The sequence below is a fragment of the Corythoichthys intestinalis genome, chromosome 19, assembly GCF_030265065.1.
Source record: "Corythoichthys intestinalis isolate RoL2023-P3 chromosome 19, ASM3026506v1, whole genome shotgun sequence".
NCBI classification, from domain to species: domain Eukaryota; kingdom Metazoa; phylum Chordata; class Actinopteri; order Syngnathiformes; family Syngnathidae; genus Corythoichthys; species Corythoichthys intestinalis.
The window spans coordinates 29,414,208-29,427,451 of record NC_080413.1 but is presented as its reverse complement, the minus strand read 5'-3'; the positions used below and the strand labels follow the sequence as shown (position 1 = coordinate 29,427,451).

General features: G+C 39.1%; 1 protein-coding gene across 2 annotated transcripts in view; it reads left to right on the top strand.

Annotated features, from left to right (window-relative positions):
- The window catches only part of ches1 (checkpoint suppressor 1), a 209,614-nt gene that overhangs the window by 100,132 nt on the left and 96,238 nt on the right, over nt 1-13,244 (top strand). The window lies entirely within an intron of this gene.

Below are 13,244 nucleotides of genomic sequence, written 5' to 3'. Positions count from 1 at the left end.
GTACATGACGTCACCATTTTGTTTCGGTAATACTTCACTCTGATTGGTCGAATGATTTTTTTGTGTGTTAAATTCTGCTTTTTTCACTTTTCATAAAGCACAGAATTTATTTTCTTGAACTCATTTGAGTCAACGTTTATTGCAACTCGGCACTTCGGACCATTACAAACGAAACACAACACAGACTTCCTGTGTCCGTCAACTATAACTGTCCCTCGGGAAACTAAAATCCAAATAACAATAGTTCATCTTGTTACAGTAGCGATGCGCTTGTTCCGATTTCCGACTTCGGTCCTCACTTTTATTTTACCGTATCAATCCATGGAAGAAACATTTATTCATCTTGATGAAACGATCAAGTTATACAGAGGCCTTTAAAAGAAAAGTCACATCTGTCTTGTTTTCTCCTGGATTTTGTTAAGTTGGAGAAGTGTCAGATCATATTATTACTGTGCATATTGTCAGTTTATGGCAATGTTTTGAACTACTAATGTGCTATGCTTGTGCTGTGTTTCACCAGTCAGTAAAATGACATTTCTGTATCTGTACACGAGCTCTGTTTTCTTGTATTCTTCTATTTTTTGGTGCTATAATTAGGGTGTGCGTTATACACGGGTACAATAATTTTCCCTAGATTTTACAAGTAAATTTGGGGTGCGCGTTATACACAGGTGCGCCTTATATTCGGGAAATTATGGTGGGCCCTTCCATAACTTTGTTATGCTTTATAACAGGGGTGGGCAAACTATTCCACAAAGGGCCGCAGTGGGTGCGGGTTTTTGTTCATACCCATCATGAGGACAGCCTTTCACCAATCCGGTTTCTTACAAGTGCAATCAGTAGATTTCAGTCAGGTGCTTCTTGTTTCCACTGATACCTCATTGGCTAAACTGTCTGTGCTGAATAAGTTTGAACAAAGACCAGGACCCACTGCGGCCCTCGAGGACCGGTTTGCCCACCCCTGCTTTATACAAAGCCACTCCTTGGTAGGGGTGTGACAAAATATTGAAATGGTGATATATCGTGATACTTTGAACCCCAAAAGGTTATCGATATGCCCCTGCCAAGAATCGAGATATCGTTTTAAAAAGGTGTCAATGTAAAAAATAAATAAATAAAAAAAGAACAAGTTGCTACCAAAATGTCAGTTAACTCTAAGGCTGCATTGACGATGCACGACGCCCAATCCATTCAGACTGGGAACGTTCATTCATTCGAAACCAGAGCATTCACAGTCATTCTGTCCGATTTTCAGGGCATTTACAGGTCACTTGCGGTTCATTTTAGGGCATTTGCAGGTCATTTCCTGTTGAGTTCGAGTCACTGCCTATTCATTTGGGTGATTCCCAGGTCACTTCCTGTTCTGTAACTCAAAATAAACAGGAAGTGACCCATAAAATACCCCAAAATCAACAGGAAGTAACTGAACATCAACAGGTAAATGACCTTAAATGACCCAAAATTACCTCATTGCCTGGCATTGGCTGCCACTGATGGCCATAGGCGTTCAATCCGTTTGAAGTGGGAGGGATGGCAGCGAATGAACGAATGTTCATTCGCTGCCACCATGCCAGTTCAAATGGATTGGACGTCTACTAGTGATAAACTCATTCCAATTCACAGCAGAAGCTTGTTTTTCTGTTTATTAGTTATTTGTACAATATCCTAGAATGATTTCCTGACCAATGTATCGATAATCATTGTATCACCATATCGTCAGATCATCGTTATTGCGAGCTTTTTATCGCAAATCGTATTGTACCGTGAGATACCAAGAGGTTCCCACTCCTACTCCTTGGTAATTCTGGCTCTCTGCTTCAGGCCATTGTCATGTTGAAAGACCCCGTCATGACCCAGTTTCAATGCGCTAACTGAGGGAAGGAGGTTATTCCCCAAAATCTCTCAGTACATGGCCTTAGTAATCCTCTCCTTAATACACTGCAGTCGTCCAGTCTCATGTGCAGAAAAACACCCCCAAAGCATGATGCTACCATCCCCATGCTTCACAGTAAGGATGGTGTTCTTGGGATGGTACTCATCATTCTTCTTCCTCCAAACACTATGACTGGAATTGGAATGACAACATGACTTTTTCCCATGACTCCTTTGGATCATCCAAATGGTCATTGGCAAACTTAAAATGGGCCAGAACATGTGCTGGTTTAAGCAGGGGAACAGTCCGTCTCATGCATGATTTTAAACCATGACGTCTTAGTGTATTTCCAACATTAACGTTGGAAATGGTGATCCCAGCTCCTTTAAGGTCATTGACAGGCTCCTCCTGTGTAGTTCTTGACTGATTCCTCACCATTTGTAAGATCATTGAGACCCTACGAGGTAGATCTCATGTTCGGCTTCTTCCATTTTATAATAATTGGCCAAGCTACTTGGCAATTGCCCCGTAACCCTTTCCAGCCTTTCAGAGGTCTACAATTCTGTCTATGGACAGCTCTTTGCTCTTGATCATGTTAGTAATTGGAGTCTTTCTAATTGTATGGGGTGGACAGGTGTTAATATGCAGCTAACTGCCTCAAGCAGGTCAAAAAGTCAGATTGGAAAAGTTTACCTCCACTCCACGTATTCATTGGATTTTTTGAAGGCCACTAACAGGTCTTTGAGGCTCGCAATTCTAGCTTATAGACAGGTATTCAAATACTTATTTGCAACAGTATAATACAAATAAATTGTTAAAAAAATCATACACTTTGATTTCAGATTTTTTTTTCTTTAGATTACCTCTCACAGTGGACTAGCACCTACCATGAAAATTTCAAACACGCTCATCATTTCTAAGTTGAGAACTTACAAAATCTCAGGGTGTTCAAATAGTTATTTTCCTCACTGTATTTTGTGCACTATTTACCATAATTTGGAATGAATAAATTTGTTTTAGGATTTTTTTTCTGTATTAATAATTCGGCTTCTCGTAAGGTCATGAAATAAAAACTTGGTGGCCAAAAGTTATAAATTCATCCTAGATGGTCTGAGACCAATCACACCTGCTTCATTATTGATAGCATTAACAGAGTTAAGCTGCTTAAGATGCCATCAAGTTATGATAATAGCAGTCTTTGGAAGTACCATAATTTTCGGACTATATGCCACTACTTTTTTTTCCCCTGCTTTGAACTCTGCGGTTTAAACTCCAGTGAGCTAATTTGTGGATTTTTACAAGCTAATGAGCTTCATGGGTTTTGGTGCAAATCAGTGGCGGATGCTGGTCTTTCAATGAGGGGAAACTCAAAGTGTGTTTGCTTGTGAGTGCTTTGTGATGGTGGAGGGGCTCAGCGGCACCTGCTGCTCGGTAAGGAAAGAAAATAGAGTGCCAGATGTCAAGTGTCCAACCACAAGGATCTACAATATAAAAAAAACCATCAGAAATCAGCTTGATTTTTTGCTAGTTATTTTTAACAAAGCAAGTGTCACTAGAATGATTATGAAAGTCTCAGATTCCACTCAGAACAACCGAATGAAAAATCGAAAAAAGCCTTCTGTGGATGCTAATAAGGCAAGATCACTGATTCGCTCATATCGTGGTCAATCAAAAAGGGATTCAGCGTCAAAGAGATCATCCAATCATCATGCACAGAAGCAGAGCGTCCGGGCCAGTCGAGCCCCGCCCACTGCCTATAGATTGGATAAACCCAGCCTTTAGCCAATAACTCGTCTCGTTTCACTGTAGTGGAACAATGCACTCTCAACTCTGGAGATGCACAGCGTCCACAATGTTCAAAGTTCTGTGAAGCTGTGCGAATGGATGAAAAGCAAGCTGCATCGTAACCAGTGATAAACTAATTTTGAACAAAAGTTCAGCGCATTGTAGCGCATATTTAGTCAACGACATGTACACACAACAGTATATGTTTCATAACTTATCTTTTTATATTTTGGGGAAGCTGAGCTTCTCTTGCAGTCTTAAAGCAATCGCCACTGGTGCAAATGTATTGTGGTGATCTTTTGGTTTACCTGTCAAATTTGTTAGGTTCAGTCCGAAAATTACAATATGAGTCCCACCTCAATAAAAGTCACACGCCTAGTCAATTAATAAAAAAAAGTGTGATTTACAGTCTGAAAAATAGGGTTTATCGATGCACTGTATGTATGTGTATATAGGGGTATGACATTAACTTGTGAGCAATGTTGTCACTAATTACTTGAAAAAGTAATTTAATTACTGATTACTTCATTATCAAAGTAACTATGTTACTTTAAAAGTAATTATCAGTTACTTTTTACAAATTTTTCTCCCGTTGCAACCTCAACATAAGAATGACAACAGCAAATTGTCATCGCATGTAACTGACTTTCCGATAATTGAATTTAAAAAGGAAGATCAGAATTGTTTACATAAGGCTGAATCTTCGAGTTAGCGGAGGTTTAATTAGTCGATGGAGGCGATTTCAACCACCATTGACTCGCGCTAGCTTAGCCACTCCGGAGCCCTGAAACTAACAAATAACTGACAAACTGCATGGAATTAGTTTAAATCAAGTCCACCGACTAATTAAATCCCACTAACTCGACAATTAAGCCTAATGTCGAAAATTTTTAATTTCGGGTTAGGGTTTAGGGGTTACGGTTAAGAGCAAATCAGTGCCAATGTAAAACATGCAAATTGACTGCACAATTATCAACAACACACACATGAATTGCACAGTGCAATAAACACAAAGGTGGAGGCGGGAGCGGATGTGCGCGCACAACCCGGACGTACGCTGTACACACATGCGGTCAGCTTGGCCACAAAACGTGGTGGCAACTAAGCACTTTACACTCTATTTGACTTACAACACATCCCAAAGTTGCTGAACGAACACGTCACATCACGGCATAAATGTGCAACACGAATATGATGTAAACAATAGTTGCCGACTACCCGCCATTGCAGCGGTAAAGCTATGAATCGGCCATGCATGTCGCGGCTCCAACCTATTGCTAGAACCCTCCAGAATGAAGGAAAAATACTCATGTTCATTCATGGACACACAAAGGTCAACATTCCCTCGCACATCCCAACAGGTAGCTGAACTCGACTTGAATCTGCACTGCATTCCTCACACCTTTCGCAGACCAAAACAGGAAGAACTTTGAGCAGTTACCATGGAAACTGACATGTTGCGGGAACCTTCCTAAAATGTTCTATTCAAAATGCTCTTTGTAGATGACTACAATATTCTTCATTCTACACACATTATGAGGCAATAACAAAATAGTAACGCACAGACACTAAGGAAACTGATTTCAATCAGATTGCTGGTTTGGAATCGGCCACTCATGTTGCGGCTCTAACCTATTGCTAGAACTCTGCAGAATGAAGGAAAAATACTCATGTTCATTCATGGACACACACAGATCAACATTCCCTCGCATATCCCAACAGGTAGCTCACTCGACTTGAATCTGCACTGCATTCCTCACACCTTTCTCAGACCAAAACAGGAAGAACTATGAGCAGTTACCATGGAAACAGACATGTTGTGGGAACCTTCCTAAAATGTTCTATTCAAAATGCTCTTTGTACATGACTACAATATTCTTCATTCTACATACATTATGAGGCAATAGCAAAATAGTAACGCACACACACTAAGGAAACTGACTTTAATCAGATTGCTGGTTTGGAAAAATTAACGCTTTAGATTACTCGTTACTGAAAGAAAGTAATCAGATTACAGTAACCCGTTACTTATTAACACTTTACTGACAACACCGCTTATTTGTTACAATAATTAATCAATTACAAAAGATTTAATGGTCGTGTAAGAATTGGTGGTAGCATACATATCCATGCCAAAAATCAAGCTCTCATACCTGACGAGTAATGTTTTTGAAGTATACTGCAATTAAAACTACCAACATGTTTGCATAAAGATGAGACACGAACGTTCAAGAATTTAAAAAGCATGAATAAATAACTTTTATTCAAACTACACCACAGATTTGTGATATTTTTTTCCAATTATTTTTTGCACACAGCTCTTGACATGTCTGACATTTTCCTCTTAATAGATTCTGACTAGTTTTTGTCGGGGAAAAAAAATAAAAAAGAACGGAAGCCCGCTGCTAAGACATATCTCCACCCCATATCCTGTATCTATATCGTATCAGAGAGCATTACAAAGTGAGCTGAACATAAGGCAAGGCGCCTTTCATTTCAAATTTATTCGTACCTCTTTCCCCTCCTCTTGGTCTCTGCTGTATACAAACCTGAGATTTTGCCACATTCGGATGACAAGGCAGATGAAAGCGCACTGGGAGCTGAGAAAGCTCCAGACAGCCAAAGTATTTTCATGGTGACCTGTTTGAGATCCCTGCTCTCTATAATCTATAGGCTGGTTTCACTCAGATTGAGAGCGACAGATTCATTAGGACAGAGGCAGGGCTGCTTTTGATCTAAAAATACACAGTGTTGCGGCCTCCGAAGCGGAAAAAACTTCAAGAGTTTCCCAATGTTTTAATCAGAAAAGGCTTCAGAAAAAAACATGCAGATGGGAAAATATTAGACAAGGTGGCACTGATAAATAAGCTACATTTGGGCGTAAGGAAAGTTTGGGTGATTGATGTACTCTGTATGGATAATTGAATTAGGAAAGCTGGTTATTTAACATACCGAAAATAAAAATAAAAAATAGAAAGGAAATCACAAATTGGACAAATTGCTGCCACAACTGCCACTCTTGGAAGACATACCACAAAGTGTTATGTGTGCCTGCGGGGAATTTTTGTCAGTTCATTCTAAAGAACATTTTTGAGGCCACTGAGAGAGCCTGTTGGCTCACCATGTATTTTGGTTTTCTTAAAATTGTTTTATTGGTTCCAGGTTATGGGTCTTAGGGGTGTGCCATCTTAGGCACCCCACGATTCGATTCGATTACGATTCAGGGTACATCGATCCTTTTTTTTTTTTTTTTTTTTTATTTTATTTTTTCCCTTCAGGCATGACAAATCCAAACAACCATACAGCATTTATATGTGTTTACAATGAATTCAACCCGAAAAGAAAAGGGCAGACGGGAGAAGCCGAAGCTTATTGAATCCCACCCCCAGTATACCATATAGGACGCAGAAAATATCGAATAACAATTTTGACATTCAGATTTCGTAGTGATTACAAGGTTCGTTTTTATTTTATTTTTTTTAAAATAACTATCCCCTCTGATTGTTCATTTTCCCAATAGCCCATTGTCGATCGTGGTTTTCATTCCTTGCTGACTCCCGACGAACATTCATCTCAAGGTTGTGCAGCTTCGTAGTAGGTTGCATCGCCATTCCGGTTGTGGACTCATGGCCTGGGGGACTGGCGTCGCTAGGTCCTTCAGGCAACCAGGCTTGCACTGGGATTGATAATTCACTCAGCTGACGACAGCCATCTCATAAGGACCGTCCCAGCGATCACTGTCCCACCTGGCACAATCTCCAAGCCCCTGCAGAAGAGTAGCTTTGGGATTGTATGCAGAGGACCACAGATCTGGAATGAACTGGACGAAACACTTAAAATGTCACACTCCATCTCTATTTTTAAGGAAAAAACTGAAAACACATCTCCTTGCTATGTATGTTTAATATGCTGTCTTTGAATAACATTCCTAGGTATCACATGTCAAATCCGATGTAATCAGAATTTTGAAATTTCCCATAGTTAATTGCATGTATGTGTATGAATGAGTGTATGTGTGTGTTGTTTGACTGGGCCCCTACTAAAAGCTTTAAATAGCTTATTCGGAGTGTCCCTTTCATACATCTTGTCAGATGAATTGCTTGTATATATGACCATGTTCATGTGTGTACCATGATACGATGTGTGAATAAACTTAACTAAACTAAACTAGCTGCCAGCAACGCACCAAAAGGAAACATCGTCGATATCGTTCCACTTCGACACAGCGGCCGCCATCTACCCCAGCTATCCTACACATATCCAGACTTTAAGGTGTTTTCCGGGCAGGCGCGTTGTCCAGGTTCTGACCGCATTGTAAAGATCTTGGGCAGGACAGTGGCCAATCGACCAGTTCCATGTCGTTACAGAATTTGAGGAATTTGAAGTCAATTGTCTGTGCATTTACAGCCAACAGATGATATGTCCTTGTGAGTTCTGTTTGCATTGGCTTTGAATCACATTTGTTTTTTCTTTTTTCCTCTTTTATTTTTACCTTCCATTGTTTTGGGTACCCTCGGTTTTGCTTCCAGGTTTGAGTTGCCACCCAGACATTATTTAACATTTTTACAGTTCTTATTTTGTCCAGGAGTTAGCTTGAGTCAGCAACATAATTATTTGATAAGGTTTGTTTATACCTCCTCTTAAAAACAGCCAATGACCCTGAGCTGGTCACTGCAGAATCTAGTTTGTTCCAAAGCTTTACACCAGAGTAAGGGACCAAAAAGGATTTTAGTGTTGTTGTAGCGTATTTAAGTTTAAACACATTTTCTCCAGATTATTGAATGATGATCTGGGTATTGACGATGACCGCGGTTATCGTGATTATCACGATTATCGATGCATCGTACAGTACTAGTTGATACAGTAGCCAAACAAATGTATGTCCATTACTTATCTAAAATATCCTTATTATTCAACAGGAACGATGGAAACATGCCAATACAACAAAAAGCTGCCCTTAAGCTGCTTTTTTATTTATTTTTTTCAAGAAAGTGCAAAAACATTAACCATTTTAAAGGGAGTACTTATTTCTCTCAACAATACAATAAAATTTACACAGGTGGAATGAATTCCACATTTTCTGGAAACAAAGTGTCTTAAGAAATAAGACCAGACTTCTTTTAACCAAGATACTTTGTTTTCACAGATTTCTTTACTATTTCGCATGTTTGTAGTGTTACCGCTGTACTTAATCATAGTTTTACACGTTCTGCATATGAAATACACGTTAGCAAATTAGCTAATTAGCTTAGCGCTCGGCGCTAACTACATCTCAAAAACAACAACAATAAAGGCTAAACAGTACAAGAGGGTTCGTGTACTCACCTCTTATAGATGCCCACAGGTCTTAGCAACACATTCAGGACATTTTTCAATTGAAATTCCTTGAAACTACTGCTTGACATCTACAAGACAAGGAGCAACGAACGATCTCTTTTCCCCTCTTGCTCTAAAAAATAACTTGCGCACAAAAGCGCGACCGCTGGGTCGCGCCTCTGTACCTGCCTGTCTCATACACAAATTTACTTTGCAGTCTTTTAAAAAGGAGTAACAGGCAGCATCCATCATAACGTGCGTGCGCCCGTTAACGGGGCCCGGGCGGCAGACGTGTCTTGAATTTCGTTCTGTTACAAGCGGCTGCCATAAAGTTATGAGGGAAAATCATCGTTTTTTAACCTCATGAATCGTAATCGAATCGTCACTTGTCGAATCGCGATGCATGTAATAATCGATTTTTTTGTAACTCCTCTAATGGGTCTATGTAAATATTTGGACCCCCCCCCCCCCCAAAAAAAAAAAAAAAAAAAACTTGTCACTCAAAATTAGAATAATAGAACTGTTAAAAAGTGGTCGCAGAAAGATGGAAAAATAATGGTTGTTAATTTAAACTACAGTGGTAACTCTAAATACAAAGTTAATTCGTTCCAGGACCTTGTTTGTTAGTTGAAATGGTCATTCAATCAGGATTTTCCCATAAGAATACATTATAATTCCATTCTACACCTTATACTAAATCCTTTATAAATACTGCTGGTACTATTACAAATGGCAATTACAGATAGCAAAACAAATAAATTATTCATAAAAACCCGAATAATAAAATAAAAATAATAATAATAATAATTCCTGTCTTAATGGAACGAATTGGGTTCTAATGTGGCGCACGTGTTTTGCGTGCGGTTTTGCGTGCTGTACATGAATGCACCGCATGGCTGATGTGACAAAGAGAAAGGTGTGGTAGAAATTTAACTTTCTCTTTTAATGGTTTGTTGTTAGCGTCAACTGCGGTGGACAGTAGGCATGTTGTGTTGGACAAGTTCTGAAATAAATGATATAAATTTCTTTGGCGATGTTACCACAATAATAATTGTCATCTTATAAAGACTGACGAACGGAGGTCAAAGGAGGACCGTCAGGTTCGTAGACATTCTATGGCCGTATTGTCAAGCCAGTTCAATGATGCGCACCCTGCGCTCATAATTTTCAATCATTTCCATCTTCATTTCAATGATAAGCGCCACTTTTTTCCTTTTTCACCACTAACCTTCTTGGAACCCGAGTTGATTTCTCTCTCAAGAAACTCAGCTGTATGTCTGTCTTATTTATCAGTATTTCGAGCATGTCGTCGGATGTAGACACAAATTGCGAGTGAAATTTTACATCGGATGTCGAAAAGATCGTGTGTCGAAGGGATCGTATGTCGAGGTACCACTGTACTTTGTTATTAACCTCAGTGAAGTTGGCCCCCCATTAGACGCATATTTACCAAAAAAATGTCAATCGTTTGTGCTATGTTTGTGCTTGCTTGCTTGCTTGTGCTGTAAAAAGTTGTGTTTGTGCTGCTATCGTTTTTAAGATGTCTACAATTCATTTATAGGTCAATCTGAGGTTAACCAGCCCCCTATTTGGATAAAAAAATGGCTAGAAATGGTGTCAATGCTTATGCTTCGTTTGTGCTGGTTTGTGTGTTAAAAATTTTCGTTTGTGCTGCTATCCTTTTTGAGATATTGAGATATTAATTTTGGGTGATGATGTCATGCAGCCCCCCATTTATTGCAAACTGGACCTGAAATGGTGGCATTCATTTATGCTACATTTGTGCTGTAAATTTTTTTATTTTTGCTGGTATCGTTTTACAGTGATCCCTCGTTTTTCGCGGTTAATGGGGACCAGAACTCGGGGCGATAAGTAAAAAATCGCAAAGTAGCCCCATCCACCCCCAATTTTTTTTTTTTTTAGCCTTGGAAAGAGCTACATATAAGACATTTTTTTCACTGTTTTTTTCCAAAGTATAATTAAAAGTTTTATATATATTATATATTATTATAATAAATGGTTTTCAAGAAACTATGTAATAATTATAAGATTTAAACATGTTACTGTGCCCCCAAATTATTTTTAAACTGTATAAAATTATAAAAATGATCGTCTTTATTAAACGCTTTACTGAGTGAGTGCGCTCAAGCTGCTCACTTACACACAATGAGTTGCCATAGGAACTGTTTAACAAGTTAAACGATGATTGACGCGTGCAATGCTTTGAAGTTCTCGTCTCTGGCAAGATCAAACCCAAACGTCTGTCAATCATCATTAACTCTAATAAGCAACTCCAGCGCACTGCCTGACCAATAAAGAGCAAGGAGAGGGAGGGAGAGTGAGACTACGCAATCGACTCTGGACAGCTCATCTGCATTTGTTTATTTATTTTTTTAATGAAAAAAAAAAAAAAAACAATGGACTGTAGGCGCAAAGTTTGAAGCGTGAAGTAGGAAGGGATCACTGTATAGATATTGAAATATTAATTTCAATTGATGTTTTCAATCGCAACCCCTCCGTCGCGGCTGGCAGGGCGTACCAATGCTCTCAATAACAGAGGGGTGTCCCAACAACTAGCACAAACGTAGCACAAACGAATGGCATCCCTTCGGGTCCATTTCACAGTAAATGGGGGCTGCGAGTCACGTCATCACTGGAAATTATCATCCCCATCCCCCCAATTACTGCAAAATGAACCCGAAAGGATGCCATTAGTTTGTGCTACATTTGCGCTAGTTGTTGGGACACCCCTCTGTTAATGAGACTTGGTACGTTCTGTCAGCCGCGGGAGTTGGTTACGTAAAAGCTGCGAGGTTGGTTACTCAACTTAATTTAACGGGACTGTATTGGTCAAACCCGAGAAAAAAAACAAGCAGCTGTGGCAAAGACCAAGATAACATAAGGTTGGTGATCCACACAATCATTAGAAATAACTTGGTAATAAATTCAGAAATTATTTGAAGTATTTTAAAGACAAAAACCGGCAGCACCTCTCCATGGTCTTAGGAAAAACTATCAAAGTTCTTGCCATTCTTGACATGTAATTGTGTTAATTGTGTCTATAATATCATGTTAGATCAATTGAAAGCCCTTCAATTGAATGAAATTGTGTCACACTTTGTAATATCAGCAAATATCATTGCATTGTATCGTATCATCATACAGTTTACACCCCTAGCATTTACATCCAATTACCATATATGGTGTAGGAGTTACTGAAGCTTTTGTACAGAACGTGCCTCCCACTTTTTAAGGAACCAAAAATAATCATAAAATAGGCTACTCAACAGCTCAAAAATCTAGGGATGTCTATGCGCGACAGACTTCTGGCTTTAATTGACTCCAAAAGATTTGCAACCAAACATTGAAAAAGGAACATTTGACTCATGATTTTGAATATATCCATATAATCCAATTACCTTTGGTCCTTTGAAAAGTGAGAGGTATGCCTATTTACAAACTGTCGTAATTCCGACATCTGATAAAGTTGTAAATACACATTAAAGCTGAAAGTTTGCAGTTGCAAATCTTGTTTATTTCATTTTAAATCCATTGTAGAGGTGTTAAGAGCAGAAAAGATGAGCATTATTGGACCTGACTGTATGTTTTGGGGAAAAAAAAGTCCAACATTTTATCAAACGAAAGATAAAAGAGGCACCTGTGAGTCAGAAGTCTGTTACAAGAGCGCTGCTAAATGTCTTTTTTATTTTTTATTTTCATCCTTTTTGAACTTTTGGTGTTCATTTTGTGTCGTACTAAACCTTTTGCACTATTTACAGTACACTATTGCAGTTTGTCCTCAAATGCAAATTCTGGATGATGAATATTTGCACTTTTTGCTGTTATGGGTGCTCGTAACTAATGGAAATTTTATGGTCTTCAATTAACCTAACAGGTATGTTTTGGGCTGGCAACGAGGCCAGAGTGTACCCCCCCTCGCAAAAATTCCTCTGCTCTCCTAACCCCTTTGAGGACATGCTACTGAAAAAAAAAAAAAAATCGCATGTCTTTGGGCTGTGCCTGGAGCACCCAGAAAAAAACCCACAAAAGCAGGAGAATTTACAGTGATGCAACGCTATTAATAATTAACATGAACGACAACAGGACAACATTATGTAATGTCTTGTCCTTCTTTTATGTACGCATTTGTTAGGTCAACATGATGAATGAGTTCATCTTGGGGCTTTGGAGACGGTTCAGGCCAGCTGGTGTGCTGTGTTTGATCTTTGTCTGAGTATTACTTCCACTAATATCTCTTTTTGTGCCTTTT